General features: G+C 36.0%; 1 protein-coding gene across 5 annotated transcripts in view; it reads left to right on the forward strand.

Annotated features, from left to right (window-relative positions):
* Positions 1-24,638, forward strand: part of CYTH1 (cytohesin 1) — a 179,207-nt gene that overhangs the window by 100,314 nt on the left and 54,255 nt on the right. The window contains exon 2 of one of the 5 annotated variants that reach the window (XM_044001781.1): positions 4-149. The exons of the other annotated variants lie outside the window; for them this stretch is intronic. The gene's annotated coding sequence lies outside the window, so the exon portion shown is untranslated. The remainder of the gene's footprint in view (positions 1-3; positions 150-24,638) is intronic. 5 annotated transcript variants of the gene reach the window in all.

A 24,638-nucleotide genomic window follows, 5' to 3' on the forward strand; every position in this document is an offset into this window, starting at 1 on the left:
TAGTGCTGTGGAAGCACCCAGGAGACTGGAACTGCTATACAAATCTGCTATGGGCTCTGAAGAGAGAAGCAACAATCTGCTGGTGATTTAATGTTGCAACCCAGGGCTTGCAAGGACACTAGGGCAGCAGGACAGGGGACTCACCTTGGGTAAGAGGTTGGGTGGTGAATGTGTACCTATGTGCTCACAATACATAGAAGAACGTATGTATTGTGCTTTGCTGCCTGCCTCTTCTGTCTTGAAGCCACCGGCATTTGCTGATCAGTGCAGTGTGTCTATCTCGCCGTATGTCTGCCTCTTCTCCGGCTCTGGTTCTCTCTTCTCAGCATTTTTTCATTGGCTGCTTTAGCTAGTGTTGTTTAAGCATTCAGTGCAGTGTTTCTAGGCCTATGATTTAGGAACAAGCTAATATCTAATTTCAGTGGTCCTGAACTCTGTGTGTGTGTGTGTGTGTGTGTGTGTGTGTGTGTGTGTGTGTGTGTGTGTGTGTTTTGAAGGGGGAGGTGGGTAAAGAGCCAGGATGACAAGAAGCAAAAAGGTAAATTAATGTGTTATTTTTTCCTGGAGTTTTCTTCCACTTATTAAGGTCCATGGGACACTGAGTCTCTTTATTCCCTTTCCCAGAGATAAACAGAGAGAAGGAATTGGAATAATAACACATCTGGTTTGATCCTAGGCATCTGTTCTGATTAGAGGACTAAGGCAGAACATTTCTGAGATTTACTTTGTAAAAAAGATACGGTCTTTTAGTTAAGGGCCAGCGTACTAGCTGATTTCAGGGAGGGGGTCACTAGGAAGAGAACTGACTCAGGAAATCCTGGTAAGCCTCTGTTTTATGGTGTGAAGGGGCGTGCTAGCACAGCTGCTCAGACTGACAGTGATTACGTGCACTCCTCTGATTTTAGGGACTGGATACTGCAGCCATACTATGGTAGGGATGCTGCGAACAGATCCCATTTGACTTTGTCTGGGTAGAGAGGAACAGCAGAAGCTGCCGTGTGTGGAGAGTGGTCTCTATTAGCAAAGAAGGAAGACAAAGCTGAACTGAGCATTAGGTACTCTTTATTACCAGTTAACAGAGATGTCCTAGCTTTTGCCAAGGATTTAGAATTGTGCTTTTTTGTTTTCTTCCTTTGAGGCTAGTGGCAGAAGATGGCTTTTCCTGATTTAGCCAGCTAAATCTGACTACAGTTCTTGTTGTGTCCTTTAAACACATTTGGATTCCCTGTCTTGAAGGATGAATGTCAGAGAGGAACTGCTGTGAATACGAGGTAGTTATCAGTAGGTTTTAAAGGTTAGGGCCTGAAAATGAGTTTGACAGCCATGAACCTTTATTGATGCTCACTTATTTCTCTAAATCATCTCTTAGAATAAGATTCTATAACTAAGCTTCTATTACTTCAAAGTCTGATCAGCTTTCCTCAGGATAACTGATTTAAGTGTAAAACTATTTAGACTGTAGTGGGAAATTCTAGAATTTGTTAGGCAAGGTGTAATTCAACTTTAATCTCTCTTTAAGGGGAAATTAGCAATGCCCAAATTATTACAAGAAGTTTACTATACTCTTTAAGAAAAGTTTAGTTGGAAAAAGAGTGGAATTGTTGGTTTAGTACTAGATTTCTATGATGCTTCTAAGTTTTAGGAAACAGCAGGGTGTAGTGGATAGAGAACCTACCTGAGGGTCAAGAAGACAATGCCTCATGTACCTCTAAGATTAGAAGTTGCAGGAGGGTTCTGCATTGGTAGATGGAGTTGCCTCATTTCAAGTTCACTCTACCAATGAAATCACAGACCCAAACTAAAATAAAAAGATGCACTTAGTTGTAAGGAATAAGATGTTTGTTCTTAAAATACACAATATCTTCACTGTAACTCTGTTACAGAGAAAGGTGGGGATTTTTTTCGTGCAAATAATAGAAGCTCCAAAAAACTGGAATATACATGAAGATAGCCTTGCTAGTTTTCAAGAATGAATACATATGCCAGATTAATAGTAAAAATGCCGACTTAATTTATTTTACTCTTCCAATAAGGGTTAGTTTTTCACAGGCTTAATTTTTTAAAAACTTATAAGACAATTCAATCCTTAAGCATGTACTGCTATGTGTGGGAAAGTCATAGTGACTGCACAAGTCACCTAGCGCTTACTCCCTCACTTTTGAGATGAAGAAACTGATGAGGCCCAGAAAGTGTGATTTGCCCAAAGTCATACAAGTGATAAAGTTCCAGAGCTAGGATTTGAATCCTGGTCTTCTGATCCCAAATCCAGTCTTCTTTCCACTGCATTTTTCTGCTTCCCTCAGTTCAAAATTTCCTAGAAGAATGGAAATGAGACAAATACTTAGGAATGCAGGTTACCGCTATCAAATGTTTGGGATAATTACACTTAATTTTGTTAAGACATATTCATGTAGAAGAACTCATTGTCTCTGTCGTCTTCAATCTGTCCTCCACACAACTACCAAAATGATATTAAAACATAGGTTTGACAGTCCTTTGTTCAAGAAACTCCAAAGCCTCCCTATTGCCTGTAGGATCAAATATAAATTACTCTGTTAGGCATTTAAAGCCCTTCATAATCTCTCTGAAGCCTGCCTTTCTGGACTTAACATATTACTCTCCTTCACATACTCTGCTGGCCAACCAAACTGACCTCTTTACCATTTATCATACACAGCATTCCATCTCTCTCTTCACCTTTGTTCAGGCTGTCCTGAATGCCTGGAATTCACTCTCTCCTCTAATCCATCTCTAGAATCCCTAGCTAGCTTCCCTTAAAGCTCAATTTAATTTCTACCTCCTGAATGAGGACTTTTCTGACTTTTCCCCATTACTAGCCTCTCTCCCACATTTGAAATCACCTTGTATTTATTTTGTATAGATTTATATATGTATATTGTTTTCCTTGATACACTGTCAACTCTTTGAGGGCAAAGGATGGTTTTATTGTTGTGTATCCCCAACACCTCATGCAGTACCTGACATATAGTCGTTGCTTAATTACCTGCTTGTTGTTTAATTGTGACTGATTCAAGGTGGGTCTTTATTTCAAAGTTTACACATGGTGTGTCAGTGTCTTTCTAGCAAGATTAGACTTCTTCTTCTTCTTTTTTTTTTTTTTGGTGAGGCAATTGGGGTTAAGTGACTTGCCCAGGGTCACACAGCTAGTAAGTGTCAAGGATCTGAGGCTGGATTTGAACTCAGGTACTCCTGAATCCAGGGCTGGTGCTCTACCCACTGCACCACCTAGCTGCCCCTAAGATGAGACTTTCAAAAGACTAGAAACACAACATAGAAGTGGATAAAGCATTCTTTTTAAGTTTATGCTTTTAAGAAAAATTAATTTAGAAAGCTAAGACAAAACTTTGGCACCTATAATATTTATTGTTTTGGGTGACTTGCTAAATTGGTAGCAGAAAGACCCTGACACCTAACATATATATTTTTTATTATTACCATATAATTTTAGTACATTTCCAGCCAGTTATCTCATTGGTGCTATAATGAAAGATGTGCAGGTTTTTATTTCTGCAATTTTTTCTACCCTCATCTTCACTGCCACATCATTTAATACTAAGAATTACTTTCTTTCAGAATAGTATACTAAGCTTTGTAGACTATACAATTCTTTTCATGTCTCTTAGGCTATAAGTTGGCATTTTCCTTTTTGGATCCCTTAAGTCCTGAAATTAATTTTTTTCGAAGCTAAAAGAGGAAATTATTTATTACACAAGTCCTATACTCAGCCTGAAAGAAAACAGTCAGTACAGAATGTCAAAAGAGGGTCCAGGGCACATGACTATAAATTAGTTGATTTCAGGCAGGTAAACCTTGCATTAAAAATGGAATGTCTTGTGTCAGGGAGGATTCAAATGAATTCTTTGTCATATGGTAGAGATAAGAGTTCTGAATCAGGGGAGAGAAGCTGCTATAGTCTTTGACAGAGTGACATCTCCAAAGACTTCAGCCAGGGTGATAACCCAGGGGATCTGGTATTTCATGCCTTGGATTCTTTGATCTCTGTGGTCAGCACTATCAGGCTTCTTGGACCTTTTACCTTATCTTTCTTTTTATTCCTACAATCACTTCTTTCACCTTTCATTTGTTTCTCATAGCGGAATAGAGATCACCACTATGACGCTAAGAGCAACATCCTAACAATTTCCATGACTGCCTACTTTTAGTGAGTCTCTCTAGCTTTTATGACCTTTTACATGCCCAATATCCCTATTTCAGGTCCTTTTGGGTGATATTCTCCTGTCCATGCCCTACAATTATTGAAGCTATTACTCTGCAAACTTCTTATATCAGAAAGTTGAAAAGTGTTTTGTCAAACCTTGTTCATTCTTCATTTATCTTAATGCTCTTTAGAAACCTTTTGTCATTATGTTTGAACTCTGAACTTCCCTTTTCTGTCAAATTTTCCCTGAGTACAGAAAATTCCCTAATCACTTTCTATATACATATATATATATATATATATACATATATATGTGCATATACTATATATATGACCAGTACCCACACATACACATAGTTCTTTATTTTGCACTATAAAATTTCATTTAGTAGTCTGAGGTTATAATTTAAAAATTTTATCTTTAGAATTTTAATTTTATCTTTAGAATATTTTAATTTATGATTTATTTATTAACATTCTTTTGAAATTTTGAGTTCCAAATTCTTTCCCTACCCCTTGAGAAGGCAAGCAATATGATATCAGTTTTACATGTGAAATCTTATAAAATATATTTCCATATTAGCCATGTTTTTTAAAAGTCAAGAAAAAGAAAGTAAGAAAATTATACTTCAGTTTGCACTCAGAGTTCATCAGTTCTCTCTGTGGAGGTGGCTAGCCTTTTTTCCATCATGGCCCTTTGAAATTGCCTTAGATCTCTGTATTGATCAGAGTAGCCAAGTCTTTCACAGTTGATCATCATTACAGCATTGCTCTGTGCACAGTGATCTTCTGGTTCTTCTCACTTCATTTTGCATCAGTTCATATAGTTCATATTGACATATTTTTCTGAAACCACTCACTCATTGTTTATTATAGCACAATAGTAGTCCATTACAATATATGCCACAACTTGTTCAGCCATTCCCAATTGATGAGCATCTTCTTGATTTCCAATTCTTAGCCACCACAAAAAGAGCTTTTATAAATATTATTATAATATAAATATTAATATAGTATAAATATAGTATATTATTATTTTAGATCCTTTTTTGTTTGATTTCTTTTGGATACAGACCTAGTAGTGGTATTGCTAAGTCAAAGGACATGCACAGTTTTATAGCCCTTTGGGCCTAGTTCCAAATAGTCCTCCAGAATGGTTGGACCAATTCACTATTCCATTTCTGAAGAGTTACATGTATAATCTTCCATATAGAATGTAAACAGTTTAACTTTATTGAGACCCTTATGATTACCCTTTTATGTTTACCTTTATGCTTCTTTTGAGTCTTGTGTTCAAATGTCAAACTTTCTGTTGAGCTCTAGTCTCTTCATCAGGAATGATTGAAAGTCTCCTGTTTCATAAAATATTAATTTTTACCCTAAAGGATTATACTCAGTTTTGCTGGGGAGTTGATTCTTGGTTGTAATCCTAGTTCCTTTACCTTCCCAAATTCATATTCCAATCCCTTACCTCCTTTGATGTGGAAGCCACTAAATTTTGAGTAAATCTGATTATGGCTCCATGATATTTGAATTGTTTCTTTCTGGCTGCTTGAAGATTTTCTCTTTGATTTGAGAGCTCTGGAATTTGACTATAATATACTGGGGAGTTTTCATTTTAGGATCTCTTTCAGGAGGTGATTGGTGGATTCTTTCAATTTCTATTTTGCTCTCTGGATCTAAGGTATAAAGGCATTTTTCCTTGTCTAAACTCTTTTTTTTAACCATGACTTTCAGGTAGTTTAATAATTCTTAAATTATCTTTTCTTGATCTATTTTCTAGGTCAGCTTTTTCCGATGTTATATTTCACATTTTCTTCTGTGTTCTGTGATGAGTAAAACTAAATGCATGGTCACCTTATTCCTGTCCCCAGTGTAGGGAAAACTAGCTGGGGTTTACTTATAAATTTGAAGCTTTAGCACCCAGTTTTGGGGCATTAAGCATTTATTAAAGAGTAAAGAGAGAACACTTGGAATTCAGAAAGTTAAAAAACCTATCTACCCTAGAAGAGAGATAAGAGTTCAGCCTGGCCTGGTTCTTCTCCCAAGTCTTCTACCATGAGGCTGTTCCAGCACCAAACTGCCAGTCCAAACTTCCTCTGCTTCCAGAGGAGAGGCTCTCCTTCCACCCTGCTTCAAGCTAATTGGCTAGCATCACCCAAATCCCATTGGTTCACTGGACTTGGGGGTGGTCTCATGTTGATGTCATAGTCCACAGTCTCTGGGAACACTCCCTCTTGGGAGTCAGGCAGGTGTGGTTTTAATCAAGTCAACTTTAAGTGAATTAATCAGCAGAGTCAGTCAATCAGTCTCACTCAATCCAGTCAATCTAAATCTATCTCCTTCAGCTGGGGCTTTTGGGCATTGGCAAAGCCCATTGTTTTCTCAGTTCTCATTCTTTTGACTTTGTTTTATTGTTTCTTGATGTCTCATGGAGTCATTAGCTTTCACTTGCTCAGTTCTAAATTTTAAGGAATATTAGTGAGCTTTTGTACCTCATTTTCCATTTGGCCAATTCTGCTTTTTAAAGAGTTCTTTTCTTTAGTGAATTTTTGTACCCCATTTTCCACTTGATCATTTCTACTTTTCCAGGAATTTTTCCCTTCAGTGATTTTTTGGTTCCTCTTTTACCATTTGGCCAATTCTATTTTTAAGGTATTATTTTCTTCAGTAATTTTTGTGCCTTTTTAAAACCAAGATGTTAATTTTTTTTCATAATTCTTACATCGTTCTCATTTATTTTTCCAATTTTTCCTCTACCACTCTTATCTCTTACTTTAACTCTTTAAGGAATTCTTGTTGGGTTTTGGTTTGGGTCCAATTAGCATTTTTTTCTTTGAGGCTTTTTTGGGCAGCTGTTTTCACATTATTGTTTTCTGTTTATGCCTTGGTCTTCTCTGCCACCATAATAGCTTTTTATAGTTAGGTTCTTTTTGTTGTTGTTGTTTGTTCATTTTTCCAGCCTTTTTTTATGTTAAAGTTGGGCTCTGCTTATGTCGGGGTGAGAAGGCATTGACAGAAGCTTTAGACTTTTTTCTACTGCTATTTTCTTTTCTTTTCTTTTCTTTTTTTTTAGTGAGGCAATTGGGGTTAAGTGACTTGCCCAGGATCACACAGCTAGTAAGTGTTAAGTGTCTGAGGCCAGATTTGAACTCAGGTACTCCTGAATCCAGGGCCGGTGCTCTATCCACTGCGCCACCTAGCTGCCCCCTCTACTGCTATTTTCAGAGCTAGTTCTGGGGGGGCTACAAGTTTTTGGTGCTTCCACAGTGGTGTGATCCTTGGAGAGGTGTGGTCACTCTTCTACTGGTCTGTGCTCTGGTCTTTTACTCAGGAAGAATCCCTGGTCCCCTGCAGCCACAAGTGCTAGCACTCCTCTTTGCTTTGGTACTATGACCAAAGTTCCTGCTCTCTTGTGACCATGCACAAGTGCTTTTCTTCACCCTGGAAATGCAACCCAAAACCCTCTATAGGCAGTTGAGTTGCCAGCACCAGCTATACTCAGTGCCAGCATAGAGTCCCCAGTAAACTCTTTCTGACCAGTTGTATAACCCCATTACTATCTCTTGGCTGAGAGCTGAAGCTGCTACTGCTGCTACATGTGTGAGCTCTGGACAGCTTATCACCTGGTGCCACAGACTTTTTCTGCTGAACTCAAGTTTTTTTAGCCTAGGAAAATGTTTTACCCCCACATTTTTTTGGTTCTGCCACTCTAAAATTTGATTTGAGGCATTATTTTTTATTTTAAATGGTATTTAATTTTTTCCAATTACATGTATAGACAATTTTTTAAAAATAGTCTTTTATTTTAGATTAAACGTAAAGATAATTTTAAACATTTATTTTTTAAATTTTGAGTTCCAAATTTTTATCATTTCCCTAAGATGGTAAGCAATTTCATATAGGTTATGCATGTTTAATCCTGTAAAACATATTTCCATATTAGTCCTATTGTGAAAGAAGAAACAGAACAAAGGAAAAAAAACACAGAAAAAAAATTAGTGAAAATAGTATGCTTTGATCTTCATTCAGTCTCTATCACTTTTTTTCCTCTGGACGTGGATAGCATTTTCTCTCATGAATCTTTTGGAATTATCTTGGATCATATTATGGAGAAGAGCAAAGTCATTCATAGTTGATCATCATACAATATTGCTGTTACTTGTATAATATTCACTTTGCACCAGTTCATGTTTTTCCAGGTGTTTCTGAAATCTACCTGCTCATTATTTCTTTTCTCTCATTTAAAAAAAATTATTTTGTTAATCATTTCTCCCATTAAGTTTTATTTTAACAAATTACATGTAAATACAAATTTTGACATCAATTTTAAAAAAACCACTTTGGTTTCAAATTCTTTTCCTCCCTCCCCCACCCAAGAACTCAAGCAATTAAATATAAGCAATACATGAGCAGTCATGCAAAACATTTCCACATTAGCCAGATTGTGAAAGAAAACATACTAAAACAAAACTTCAGATTAAGGAACTAACAAAAAAAATTATGCTTCAATCTGTATTCAGACACCATCAGTTCTCTGTAGATGGAGTGCATTTTTCATCGGAACTTCAGAGTTGTCTTGGATCATTGCATTGCTGAAAATAAGCAAGTCATTCACAGCAGATCATCTTACAATATTGCTGTAACTTTGTATACAGTACTTTTCACATTGCATCAGCTCGTGTAGGTCTTTCCAGTTTTTTCTGAAAGCATCCTGCTCATCATTTTTAAAATAGTAAACTACATTTATATAGTACTTTAAAGAGAGATTTCCTTACAATAAATCCATGAGGTTGATTGTTGCAACAACTGTAATAGATGACATTTATACAGTACCTTATACCTGACAAAGAATTTTCTTCACAATAGCCCAGCAAAGTAAGTACCATACATTTTATCATCATCAATCAATTCTCCTCATCTGCTCATTATTTCTTATAGCACAGTAATATTCCATTACATTAGTATACCACAATCTGTCCAACCATTCCCCAATAGATGGGCATACCCTCAATTTCCAATTCTTTGTAGCCACAAAAAAGAGCTGCTATAGGGGCAGCTAGGTGGCGCAGTGGATAAAGCACTGGCCCTGGATTCAGGAGGACCTGAGTTCAAATCCGGCCTCAGACACTTGATACTTACTAGCTGTGTGACCCTGGGCAAGTCACTTGACCCCAATTGCCTTACCAAAAAAAAAAAAAAGAGCTGTTATAAGTATTTTTGAACATGTAGGTCCTTTCCCCTTTTTTATGATCTCTTTGGGATACACACCTAGTAGTGGTATTGCTGAGTCAAAGGGTATGCACAATTTGATTCCACTTTGGGCATAGTTCCAAATCCTCTACAGAATGGTTGGATCAGTTCACTTCTCATAGTGCGTTAGTGTCCCACTTTCCCAATCCTTTCCAGCATTTCTGAGTTTTCATTTTTGTCATATTAGCCAATCATATAGGTATAAGGTGGTACCTCAGAGTTGTTTTAATTTGCATTTCTCTCATCAGTAGCGATTTAGAGTATCTTTTTATATGACTATAGATAGCTTTGATTTCTTCATCTGAAAATGGTTGAGGTGTTATTTTAAAGTTGTTTGGAGGGAAATGCCATCTTGGTATCACCCCCAATATCTTTGTTTTTATCCCTCATCTTTTAATTCTAGAAATGTTGACATCTTATTTACACAGATTCTCCCCCTCCGTCAAAGTATCTAATAAATTCAGTGGCTTTATTTTGGAAGTCCAAAGAGGAAATGTTACTTATGATGTAAATGAATATTAAATTTTACCTACTACCTTCTCCGTTATAAACATTGAGGAGAAGGTAAATTGTGTCTGGTTATGATATCCGAAGGTCTTCAGCCACTGTTCCTTTAATGACTCAGAAAGGATGTAATTTTTTTTATAGTATTGAATAACAACCTTGGGCAATCAGTTTTTTGTTTTGTTTTGTTTTGTTTTGGCAATCCGTTTTATAGCCTATCTTCCTTCCCACTTTGTAAAAGTTTTACCGCTTTTGCTTCATGAGCTTTCTCCTCTGTTGCATTATTTAAAATTTTAAAAAATATTTTATAAAGCTTTATTTCAAAGGTATAGCAAGAGCAAATACATAAACATTTTCCCCCAACACCTAGGAAGAGCATAATTCCCCCTGCTCCCTTAATCTATGGGAAGGAGAGGAATATTGGGTTCCCATTATTGTTGTTTAGTCAATTAGTAGTGTCCCAGTTTTCATGACCCCACTTGGGGTTTTCTTGGCAAAGATAGTGGAGTGGTGACATTTCCTTCTCCAGCTCATTTTACAGATGAAGAAACTGAGGCAAACAGGGTTAAGTGACTTGCCCAGGGTCACACAGCTACAAGTATCTGAGGACAGATTTGAACTCAGGAAGATGAGTCCAGGCCCGGCTCTCTATCCACTGCATCACCTAGCTGACTAATATCAGGTTCTCAACTTAACTCAATTCCTACATAGCTTGAGTTTCACTAAATTCTACTTAATCACTTAATGTCTTTGAGCCTCAGTTTCCTCCTCTGTTCAGTGGAGATAATAAATAAAACCATATGGGGTTGTTGTGAGAGTCAAATAAAACAATATGCTTAAAGTCCTTTGCAAATCTTAGTGTTGTGTAAATGGTTATTTTAGTATTCAGGTCTTTCTGACTCTAGGCCCCGAATTCTATCCACTGGGCTACCTAGTTGCCCTCCCCTGCCCCCTTAGCTACTTCTCTTTATCTTATGATATCATTTGAGTTTGAGATGGGATAATTCAAGTTTTTAACCTAAAGTGAATGAGGTAGCAACAATGGAGGGGAGGAGGAGATTGAAGAAAATAACTGAATTTCAGAGTTGGAAGGTACCTTCATACCCATTTAGTCCAACTCATACCTAAAGGAATCATCCACTGTAACAGGGCTTCTGAAACTTTAAACACTTGTGACCCCTTTTCACCTGAGAAATTTTTACATGATCCTGGGTATATAGGTATACAAATCAAAGATTCACTGCCATTTTTTTTGTGACCTCCACATTCAGTTATGCGACCCCATTTGGGATTGCAATTATTTATTTATTTAGAATTTTCCCCCACCTCACTTGCAAAAACAAATTGTAACGTTGATTTTTAAGACTTTGTGTTCCAAATTCTCCTCCTTCCTCCCAATTACCCTATTAAGAACTCAAGCAATTCAATATAAATTATACATTTGCAGTCATGCAAAAAATAGACAAATAAACTTTAGAAAAAGGAACTAACAACAACGACAAAATATACTTCCACCATCTGTATTCAGGTACCATCAGTTCTTTCTCTGTAGGTGGACTGCATTTTTCATAAGTCCTTCAGAGTTGTCTTGGCTCATTGCATTGCTGAAAATAACTAAGTCATTTGCAGCACATCATCTTACAATATTGCTGTTACACATTTCACTTTGCATCAGCTCATGTAAGTCTTTTCAGGTTTTTCTGATAGCATCCTGCTCATCTTTTTTTTTATATAGTAAACTATACTTACATAGCACTTTAAAGGGAGATTTCCTTACAAAACACCCATGAGGTTGATTATTGCAACAACAATAATAGCTAATATTTATATAGTACCTTATACCTGACAAAGAATTTTATTCACAATAGGACATCAAAGTATCCTCCTCCTCTTCCTCCTCCTCCTCCTCCTCCTCCTCCTCCTCCTCATCTTACATTGCTCTTGCCTCTGCTTCTAATTTTTTCCCCAGTTACTATTGCTAACTGTGTTTCCCTCCATCCTATTCACTCCCCATGATATTTACTCTATTTTCTATCTTCTTTTATCTTCTCCCATTTGGGATCATAACCCACAGTTTTAGAAGCTTTGCACTATAACATAACCAGTAAGTAGCCTCTCATAAGAAGGAATACACTATTTTCCAAGGCAGTTTCACTAACTCTAATTATTAGGAAGTGATTTCTAACATGTAACCTAAATATGCCTCTTTATACTATTACAATCCTTTTCCCATATGACCTATTGGCCAAGAGAGATTTTAGAATCTATTGTTTTTAATTTTTGGGGTTGTGTGCTAAGCACAACTCCATGAAAAAAATCTTCCTATTTTCTAATAATCATAGAAATTCAAATCAAGGCCCAAAGGATATCAATTTACATCCTCTGGAATTGCAGACATAGCAAAAAATTATGAAATTTACTATTGGGGAGCTGCAAGCAGTCTAATACATTGCTGGTGGAACTGTAGTTTGCTATACACATTTTGCAAAATGATATAGCAATATGAATCAGAAATTACAATTAGAGTATTTTGAATAGATAGGGCATTTCTATGTTTGAGAGAAAGCAAAGATAAGTATTTCAGATCTATCCTTCATAATTCTATACCAAACCTTTTCTTGACCTTACCATTCAATGTCTAATTTCAGCCTTATTTCCTCCCATTGAAATCTCATTTCTTCCCAGTGAAAACAATGAAGAAACCAAATCCCAATAATGGCAGCTATGAATGAAGAAAGAGGGAGAGGGAAGAAGAATGAGGTTATGGTTGTGGTATAAAAAAATAAAGGTATTTGTCTTCAGTGTCTTAACAGAAACAACAAGAGCAGCTAGGTGGCATAGCCGATAGAGCACTGGTCCTGAAGTTGGGAGGAGCTGAGTTCAACTCTCACCTCAGATACTTACTAGCTATGTGACCCTGGATAAGTCACTTAACCCTAATTGCCTTAAAATATCTGAGGCCATCTCTAGTAGTCCTAATAATATATCTTGCTTCTAGACCCAGGTGGCTCTGAAGGAGTGAGGTTGGTGACCTTGCACAGCCCTCCCTCACTTAAATCCAGTTCAGTGCAAGTCATGACAGCACCCCAATGTCATGGTCCTCTTTGGAATGAAGGTCAAACAATAGCAACTGAAGCGACATGTGGTAGCCCAAAGGAGAATTGTCAGGGTCCTAAAATATACCGATTACTCACGACCCTTGATTTTTATGTGATAAAAGGAGTTTCTTTTGTGTTGGACTCCATTCTGGCCAGCAGCCCAATGTGTTTAGACTGAGTAGGATCTGCATTCACAACTGGCTTTTCAATTTGATGTGAAAATGGCATTACATAGGCTGTTTGCTCTTAGTGGGCTAAACAGAAGTGTTTCATCTCTTTAATTAGGATGAAAATCATCATATTTGTTTTATCCCTTTGCACAGAAAGATGATGCTATCCCTTTAAGGCCATCCTTTTTATGCAGTAGATGGAACATATTTGAGTTTCTTCAGACTGTTAAAATCTGCAAAGCAACATTTAAATAAATTTTTAAAAGCTTCTCTTGTTGGGCTTTTCTATTGAAAGCACAGTACAATGGTCCCTTGTTGCTTCAATCTCTTCAATCCCCTTCATTAAATTGGAACCCTGGAATGGAGTGGAGAGAAAGCTGATATTGAAATGGCCCCCATGAACCCTTATCGAGAAACCTGGTAATCAACCTTTAGCAGGAACTAATTCTTCAGTCCTGGATTACCTAGTCCTTTTCCTACTCCCTGACAGTGATTGGGTGGGTGGTTGGTTGGGAAGGAGGGAGTCTTGAGTGGAATGGTGGCTGTTTTCTCTAGTGTGTCTCATTTGTATTAGGACTGGGGGGGCAGAGAATCATGGAGAAAACCTGCTGCTTTCTGCAGTTATGGCTCTTTAAGGCTTCAGTAGGTTCCTGATGGATGTATGCCTGAAACATGGGGTCCTGGGGATTGGAGGGCAAGGTCAAGTTGCTTATTCCTTCGCCATCTGGCTCAGAAGAACCATTCTTGTACAGTTAACCTTGATGACTGTCTAGTCCTTGATACCCAGTGTGTATGCATCCTTCTTGCAGTCTATTAGAATAATACAGATACAATCACATATACACTCACATTCTATATATACATTATATATGTGTGTGTATAAATGTATATATAATAATAGCTAACATTTATATAGCGCTTACTATGTGCCAGGCATTGTGTGAAGTGCTTTGCAATTATTACCTCATTTGTAAGCTAGAAAGTGTCAAAGGCTGGATTTGAATTGTAGTCTTCCTAACTTCTTAATTCTAGGTCCTGCACCCTATTCCCTCCACCACCTAGCTGCCCCTAAATGTAAACACACACGTTCATGTTATACTATTATATAATATATGATACACATAACCATATATTATACAATATACGCAAAATATAATATATATATAATATATTCATGTTATACTATTATAGATGGATTTTATATATTATATAAAAATCTAATGAAATATGCATATTCACCTTTACTATATATTGAATCACTTAAATTTTTTATATTTATGTATTTTGTTTTTATATCATCATCATTTTTGTATAGTTCCCAACTTCCTCCCCTGCCTAGTAACCTAGTCTTAGTAGCAAAGAATTTTTAAAAAGCAGTTCAGCAAAACTAACCAATAAGACAAGTGAGTTTGACTATATATGCTCTATTTCACACCCTTAGTCTTGTACCTCTGCAAAGAGGGTAGAGGAGGCATTTTCTTATTTCTTTGCTGAGGGTAAAGAGCTTGATGAACTTAAGGGTGAGGACTGCAGGTTTCCTATTTTGCCTCTTGCTGAACTGTTAAAAAAAAAGTTTATTGATACCTTTGTTTTACATGACAATTGTTCTCCTGTCCCCAACCCTAAACCATCCTTCCTTAATAACAAAGTAGTGTTAGGCAGAACCAATTAACAAGGTGACTGCCTTGACAGGCAATGTTCTGTACCCACAGTGCTCCACTTTACTGATATAATGAAAGAGGTGCTTCCTCATCTCTTCTCCCTAGCCAAGGTTGCACATTAAAATTATTCATTTTTGTTTACATTATCATAACCATTGCTTATATTTAGATTCTACTTAATTCACTTTGAATCATTTCATATAAATATTCCAATTTCCCCAAATTCGTAATATATGACATTAATATACTATAGTTTGTTAACCATTCCCCATTTTCTTTCTATGGTTTATGTCTATCACAAAAAAGTACTGCCTTGAATATTTTGGTGTAAAGGAAAACTTTTTTTTTGGTTTATATATTGGATTATATGTTCTGTAGTAGTATCTCTGAGTTGTAGTGTACTTAGTGTCATTCTCACATATATTGTTCTAATCTAAATTAATTTCCAAAATGATTGGACCTGTTCATCTTTTGCTTGAGTCTTCAAAAATTACCAAAAACAGAGAAATCTAACCCACATTTATCTTTAAGCATTGGAAGAAAAAATATTGAGTATTCATTGTTGTAGATAGGGTTTTCTGTGCATTGCACATGTAGTACTTTGAAAATTGTGATGTTATTTTAAATAGCTTTTGGTGAGATACTAGGGGTGTGGGTTAAAAGATAAGGTCCCCAAGTATAAACTTTTCAGTTGGTTTTAAGCATTTTATTAAGCACCTGCTATGTGCTAAGCATTGTGCTAAGTGCTGTCATACACAGAAAGATAAAAGATAGTTTCTGCCCTTAAGGAGCTACCAATCTAATGCAGAAAAATTGAGAAAAGGCCACTGGATTTAGTAATTAAGATATTATTGATAACTAGAGAAAATAGTTTTGGTGGAATAATGAGCTTGGAAGCTGATTTTAAGGACTTAAGAAATGAGTGAGTGGAGGTCCTATTGTAGACAGCCTTCTCAAGGATTTTAGCCACAAAAGACAGGGCAGGTATGGGACAATAGAGAGGATGGATAGATCAAGTGAGGGGTGATTTAAAGAAGAGGAAAAAATGTGGTACTTGGAAAGTTTCCTTCTGCCACTTTCATTAGAACAAAATTTTCCTTAAAGGGAGAAAATTAGAACTAATGACTGAATTTTATTCCCTTTTTTTTTTTTGTGAGGCAATTGGGGTTAAGTGACTTTCCCAGGGTCACACAGCTAGTAAGTGTTAAGTGTCTGAGGCCGGATTTGAACTTAGGTCCTCCTGATTCCAGGGCTGGTGCTCTATCCACTGCGCCACCTAGCTGCCCCTTGCCATTTCCTTCTCTAACTCATTTTACAGATGAGGAACTGAGGCAAACAGGGTTAGGTGATTTGCCCAGGGTCACACAGCTAGTAAGTGTCTGAGATCAGATTTGAATTCAGGAAGATGAGTCTTCCTGACTCTAGGCCTGACATTCTATCCACTATGCCACCTAGCTACCCCATTTTCCTCGCTAATCATGCCCAATTTCTTCCATGAATTCTCACCATCCTGGTTACCCTCTTTTAGATGTGTTCTAATATGCCAGTATGCTTTCTGAATAGTTAACACTAGAACTAACTGCATCACAATAATATTGATAACATCTGACCTTGGCAGAGTCAAGCAGGACTACATTTCTTTGTTCTTTATGCTCTGCTTCTGTTACCATGTTTGAAAATTCTTATACGTTGCACACATGAGGAGCCCTGAGATTTTCAAGGTTTTCTCTCTTATTTTACAGAATTGTTGTGAGTTTGATTGTTTGGTTTCAAAGCCCACAGCAGATCTGAAGTAACAAATTAGACATGGGAGATAATACCTGATAGTGTTCAGAAATATTATCTGGGACCATTTAGTGTGGAGTATATGTATTTCATTAGGCCCTAAGAGGAACATTTTGTTGTAACACAATACCTCAAAATCATCAATAAGTGCTAAATTTGGGTTCAGAGGAAGCCTGCGTTCAAGTACCAACAACAACTTTCTTGCTGTGTGACTCTAAGCAAATCACTCAACTTCTCTGAGACATTTCCCATCTATAAAATGAGATCATTAATTCCCAATTATGGTGAGGCTCAAATTAAGTAATGCACATAAGGTGTATTGGAGAACTTAAAGTGCTTTTTCAGCAATTATGTTACAATATTGACTCATATTGAAGCCTACCACCTCACATAAACAGTTGTTTAGCCGTGACTGTTCATCCCAGATCTGTGCCGTTAGTTTTTTGAACTTAAGTATTAGACAAATTTATTATCCCTTGGAATTTGGTGGTAATATTACTACTTGAGATATGTAAATGTGGAATAAAAATGGTTGGAAATAATGCAGTAACAGAAGGAAAATACATCAAATGAACATAGACTCTCAGGCTTGAAGAAGACTTAATATACTACCTAGTCCAACTTGGGCCTGAGCAGCAATCCTTTTTACAACATATCTAACAAATGATTATCTAGCTTGAATACCTCCCAAGAAGGAAAAACTTCCACCTCTTCCTACCAGGGAACCCTATCCCACTTATACTTTATTCTGATTGTTAGCATTTTTTCCTTGAATCAAGCATAAATATTTCTTTTTACAAGATCCTTCCAAGATATATGTTCTGATTGACCAGCTTAATCAGCTGTTGATTCAACTGTCTATTATACTGAATTAAATTTCATCTTATTAGATTTGGCCCAGTGTTGCCTGTTGAGATCTTCTTGATTCCTGAATCTGACAACTTGTTATTTCTCCTTCCTAGTTTTGTGTCATTTCCAAATTAAAAAGACCTTTCTTTATTAAGCCTAATAGTCATAAAGTAAACCTACAAAATCAGGAGTAAATCTTTATCTAAAACCTTTAGTATGTAACAAACCAAGTGAAAGAGCAAATGCTTTTGTTGTTTTTTTGCCTCTAACCTACCTTCCTTCCTTCCTTCCTTCCTTCCTTCTTTCCAACTGTCACCTGTATTATATCAATGTTTCTGTTGACCTTGCTTTACATAACTTTACATTTCAAAATCTTATTTTTATTACTATATTGTTTTTTATTTTATTTTAATTTCTGGATATATGCCTGGTAAATGGTGATACATATAAAAAAAAAAGGAATAAAGTTAAACAGGTCTGAAAAACCAGTGAACACATTAGCTCTGATAGTTCATGCAGTATTTCATACTCATACTCTTCCACCTCTACAAAGCAAGGACGGGAGGTATATTTTCGTAACTCTTTCTGGGGGCCAAATTCAGTTTAATATTTTTTGTTCTATTTATATTGTTACCATGCTGTATATTGTTTTCCTGGTTATGCTTACTTCACTTTCTATTAGTTTATATAAATCTTTACAACATTACAGAATTTGAGAGTGGGAAGTGATTTCAATGACCATCTAGTCCAACTCATACATGAAAGAAATCTCCACTGTAGTAGAACTGACAAATGGTTATCCAGCCTCTGCTTTAAGGTCTACAAGGAGGATGGAACCTATCACCGCTCAAGCTAATCCTTTTGGACAGCTCCACTTATTAGGCAGTTTTTCCTCAGATCAAGCTTAAATTTGCTTCTTTGTAGCTTGTGCCTGTTCTGTTTTTTCCATGTGGAGACAAATAGAACAAAGCTAACTCTTTTCCCATATGATAGCCCTTGAAATACTTGAAGAAACAACTATTATGTTGCCTTTTAGTCCTCTCTTTTCCAGGCTAAATATGCCCATTTTCTTCAGCTGATCCTCATATGAAATAGAATCAAGGCCTTTATGTCCTTTGATCATTAGTATATATTATTAGTTTTATAATGAGTCTTCACTTCTTTGTAGATTCTAGTAATCAAACCTTTATCTGATATATTTGCTGCAAATATTTTTTCTCAATCTATTTGTATTTTTGCCATCTTAAAATTTCATGATCCTGGCTGTCTTCCTAGACAATTTCCAGCTTAAACCTCAGGACTGAACAAAATGCTCCAGGTGAAGTCTGATAAGGCCAAGATTGCATTAATTTTTTGACTGCAAAATCATGCTGCTGACTCATAAAACCCCTAGATTTTTTCCCCAGAAAAATTGTTATTTTATCATGCCTCTCTCATATTGTAATTATGAAATTAATTGTTTGTACCCAAGTTATTCCTGTTGAATATCATCTTATTAGATATTGCCCAATGTTCTACTCTGTTGAGATCTTTTTTAGATCCTGGCTATATCGTCCATTATGTTAGTGGTCCCTCTAATGTATTGCTTTCTCACAATTCTTTGAATTCTTTATATTTATCATTTCTTTTAGCACAGAAGGGAAGCTAGCTGGTGCAGTGGATAGAGCACCAGGTCTGGATTTAGGAATATCTGAGTTCAAATTTGACCTCACTTTGGCCACACTATCTGTGTGACCTTGAGCAAGTCACTTCACCCTATTTGCCTCAGTTTCCTCATCTGTGAAATGAGCTGGAGAAGGAAATAACAAACCATTCTAGTACGTTTGCCAATAAAACCTCATATAGGGTCATTAAGAGTCAAACACAACACACACACACACACAAACCCAGAAAAAAGAAAAAACAAAACAAAACAAAAAGAGTCAAACACAACAGAGAATACTAAACAACATAGCACATTAATGTTTCATTATAATCATGCACTTCAATTTATTTAGCCAATCACCTTCCCAATCAATGAACTTTCATTGCTTCTAGTTCATTGCTGCTGTAAAAAGTGCTACTATATGTGTGTATGTAAGTATGTGTGTGTATATGGGGCCTTTCTTTTTACCTTTTACCTCTTTGTCATCTATGCCTATCAAAGAAAGACCTCCTTCCAAATTGGCATTGAACTCTTAATAATTTTTCTTTGGTTCCATCTGTTCAACCAAATCTAAATTCATCTAACTGTACTATTTTCTAGCCCACATCTTGATATCTTGGCCATAAAAAATAGCAAGTGAGACTTTGTCAAGTGCTGCATTAAAATCTAACTAAACTATATAGAGCCCCCCACTCCCATCTTCTAGTTCACTGACACTTCCAAAAAGGAAAATTAAATTAGGTTGTCATGACCTGTTCTTGATGCTGGCTCTTTGAGATCATTGCTTTATTGTTTGGTTGTTCAGTTACTATCTCTTTAATCTTATGTTCTAGACAATTCATATTGTAACAGCAACATTATAAAAATGAACAACTTTGAAAGTTTTTAGAACTCTGATCATTGTAGTGACTAACCATGATTCCAGAGGACCTATGATCAATAATGTGATCCATAACCAGACCAAGAAGTGTTGGATTAAATATGCAGAGTAAGACACATTTTTGGACATGTCCAATGGGAGAATTTATTTTATTCGACTGCATATTTGTTATAAGGGTTTTCTTAATCTTTTTTGTTTGTTTGGGAGTGGTAGGTATAGGAGAGAGATAAGATAAATGTTTGTTAATTTAAAAATAGATTGAATTTAAAATATTATGCCCCAGAATTTTGTTCAGGATTTGAAGCCATGGTTATTGGCCTATATATACAGACTCTACTCTTTCTCTTTTTAAGACACATGATAATATTTGCTTGTCTTCAATTCTGCAACATTCCACATATTGCTTTCCACAATCTTTTCTCTTAAAAAACAGAAAGTTTTATTGATGCATTATGAATATACACACACACATACACCATAATCAGTTTTAGTATATCCCCATCCACAAATTCTTCCCTTGCAACAAAGAAAATCATTTAGATTAAACCAGCCTCACATGAGGGCTAATAATAGCATTTACCTTGTAGACTTGTCAGAATAAAATGAAGCAACATATGTAAAAAATTCTTGCAAATGTTAAGTCACTATATAAATGCTAGTTATTATTTCATTTATCTAACTAGGACTATCTCTTAATCTTTTATATTTGTGTTAATCCCCTTTACTTTTATATGTTGGACTTTTTCAGGCATTTAATATTGTTCAAATTTATTGCCATTGATTTGGGGAATTTACAAGTTTCCACAAAAGACACAGTCGGTCAACAAATATTCATTTATTTATTTATTTATTTTTATGTATGAGGTATTTTATTTTTTCCATAACAAATATTTATTAAGCATCTACAATGCTCCAAACACTGTGGTAGATATATGGAGATACAAAAATAATAAATTAAACAATTCTTGCTCATAAACAGTAGGCTCCCCTATTACAATCTGATGGTAGTGACAATAAGTATATAAACATATACATATGTAATATGTATATATATATGTGGGGGTATGTATATATACATACACACACACACACACACACACACACATATATATATATAATAAATAGAGAGAGAGTAAATGCAAGATAGTTTGGGAAGAAGGACACAAGCAATTGGGAAAATTAGGAAAGGCTTCACATAGCAAATGGTGCTTGACACACATCTTGAAAGAAGGGAGTTCTGTGAGGCAAAGGGGAGGAAAGAGTGTACTCTGAGCATAGGAGATGGCCAGTGCAAAGGCACAGAGATAGGAGATGAAGTGTCATGTGTAAGGAACAGAGAATTTGGCTGGATCCACAGATTGTGAGAACAGAATGAGGATGATAGAATAGATTAGGACAGGTTGTGAAAGACTTTAAAAAGCTAAGCATAGGAGTTTATATTTTGTCTTTATCTTTTTTTTTTTGATGGGGCAGTGAGGGTTAAATGACTTGATCAGGGTCACACAGCTAGTGTCAAGTGTCTGAGGCTGACTTTGAACTCAAGTCCTCCTGAATCCAGGGCTAGTGCCCTGTGCCACCTAGCTGCCCCTATATTTTATCTTATAGGTAGTGGAGAGCCACTGGAGTTTTTTGCATAGGTGAATGATGTGGGCAGATCTTTGATGTAGCTCTTTGTGATCACTGCTTCTTTGTCAGATTGTTTAGTTACCATCCCTTTAAAATATTATGTTCTAGACAGTTTACAGTATAACAGCAACATTGTAAAAATGAACACTTTTGAAAGTCTTTAGAACTTTTATCTGTTCAATGATCAACCATGATTCCAGAGAACTTATGATAAATAATGCAGTCCACAACCTGACAGAGAAGTGATGGACTAAATATGCAGAATGAGACACATTTTTGGACATGGCCATTGTGGGAATTTTATTTTTCTTGACTCTGAATATTTGTTACAAGGTTTTGACAATAGACAATTTATATATTGTTTGGCATCAGTGTGTAGGATAGATGGGAGTGACAGACTGGCCAGTGAATGATGAAAGCAATAGATCTTTACTTGGATGTGTTAACTAACACAGAATCTTTATAGTTTAACCTGAGACATGACTAGGCATGAGAAAGAGGAGACAAAGGTAAATCTAGATGAATGTCATCAGAGATAAAGAAAACTAGATTTCAACAAGAACAAGGTATGTTTGTGATTCAGCCAAGGGAAAAGAGACTTTAGCAAGAAGGGCATAGCTATCTCACAAAAGGTAGTTTTCCTGATCTGGTGCCCAAGTCATGCTAAGCTCCTCCTAATTCCTTGTGCCCAAATCTGGGTCATTCTATGCAACAGGAATGTTTGGTGATGTGGATGGGACCAGAATTGTTGTTGTTGTTGTTGTTGTTGTTGTTGTTATTATTATTATTATAGAGGTGTCAGGTCTCTAGGAGGTGTTTTTTCCCCTTCATGTCACAAATAAGGAAATGTCAATTAGCAAGGTTGCATTGGGTATGAAAGTTTCTATCATATAAGGTTCTTGTTTTGTTTTTGTTTTTGTTTTTTTGTGGGGCAATGTGGGTTAAGTGACTTGCCCAGGGTCACACAGCTTATAAGTATCAAGTGTCTGAGGCTAGATTTGAACTCAGGTCCTCCTGAATCCAGGGTCGGTGCTTTATCCACTGCACCATCTAGTTGTCCCCCAGGTTCTTGTTAGAGAAAGTTGTAGACAAGTGAGCAGATATAGATAGGAGGAAGGCCTCTGCAGAACAACCGGTTGCAAGAAAGGCTAGGACCAGAAAGTCAAAGTTGTTGTTGTTGTTGTTGTTGTTGTTGTTCTTGTGTGTATTTTTGTTTGGAAAGAGGCAAAGATTCCCTCGCTTCTCCCTTAGCTTCTCCTAGGTAAAAAGCTTTTTAATTTGATGTAATCAAAATTGTCTTTTGTGATCTATATTCTTTATTTGGTTATGACTTTATAAATTCTCTTCCACTCCCAACAGAGCTGATAAAGTGCCTTTCTGTCTTCTAATTTTAAAAAATGATATGACTTGTGATAGGAGGGGGTTAGACTAGATAATATCTGAATTTTCTTTCAGCTCTAAATCTATGATTCTGTATTTAATTATCCATTTAGAACTTTTTGTGGTATATGTTGTAAGATGTTAGTCTAAACCAACCAAAATGCTATTCAGTTTTCTCTATGTCTGTTATTGAATAGAGATCTCCTAGACGTTTATGTTTTCTGGCTTATTGAACACTAACCTAATATGAGACCTTTGAATCTGACTTGGGACTGAAACCTCTTAATTGTATTTTCTTTCATTTTAGAATGTGAGCTTCTTGAGTGCATGTATGCTTTTATTTTTCTATGTATATTCCCAACTCTTTAACATGGTACTTTGCACATAGTTTAATGATTTTTATTCATTTATATATTCATTTATTTTCCTAAGATTTCCTCACTAGTCTCAGCTCACAATGAACCTCAGTACTCCTGACATTAATACTATGCCACACTTTTGTATTAATGCCCTACTTACCTGCCTTATTTCTGTCTTCTCTTCATGGCTTTAAACAATTTAAGTCCATTACCTGGTTTAGCCATGTTAGTTTCTTTAGAGAGCTCCCCATTTTCCACCTTAACTGAATAAGCTTTATATTCTCTTCTCATTTGTGGAGGAATTGACTTTACAATGTCAAAACTATTTGACCCTTGAAGAAATTATCATATATGAACTATTAAATTATCACATATGAACTCCACTCAGGGAGTAAGCACTTAAATTCTAAAGGGAAAGCAATAATTTATATTTTCCATTTTAGAATTATAAAGTTGATTGTTCCAGATGAACATCAGTTTTTTTATGAATCTTTTGTTTTTGATTCTCATCGTTCACGCTGAGTGCATAGTTCATTAATTTAGTTGGCCTAAGCAACCTTCATAGTGTTGACTTTATCATCTTGCTCTAAGGCAGATGATGCTATAACCACAAAGTATTTTTTAAAAATTCCTTTCTACTCCAAAAGAATTCTGTAATTATTCCTCAGAATCCTGATTTAGCTTCCTCCAAAAATAGTGACAAAAAGGATCAAGTAAACCATTCCAAAACAGTGTTATCCTGTCAATATATGTAGTTTCCTTTGCATGTTTCAGGGATTCTTTTCTCAAAGGATCTTTGGAATGTATACCTCTAGGTCTCAATTAGTGAAAATAATGAATACCCTGAAGTGGTTACATTATTTGAATTTGTACTGTATATTTCCATTGGGTTGGAACCAGTTACCATAACTTACATAATTGTAACTTACAATAGTGCAAATTGGAAGTTAAAAAACATTCTTATCTAGTATGTGAACGCTGGGGAGGGATTGATTACTCCATTGTATTGGAAAAGAACTATATTGAGTATGTGTCTCTCTAGATTGGGTTTATTTATTATTATTTTTTAGTATATCATAGTTGCATGACTTCCAGCAGTGCTTAGTGATTTTCCTATTCTAGATTTCTCCAAAGGATATGGAAAAGCAAATCATCAATTAAGTATGTGTACTAGTTACTTTTAGTCTACTTATTGCTAAAAAAGTTTCAAAGTCATTCTTTTTAGAGAGGACCTGAGATAGACTTAGG

Source organism: Dromiciops gliroides, chromosome 4 (assembly GCF_019393635.1).
Source record: "Dromiciops gliroides isolate mDroGli1 chromosome 4, mDroGli1.pri, whole genome shotgun sequence".
In the NCBI taxonomy this organism is placed as follows: domain Eukaryota; kingdom Metazoa; phylum Chordata; class Mammalia; order Microbiotheria; family Microbiotheriidae; genus Dromiciops; species Dromiciops gliroides.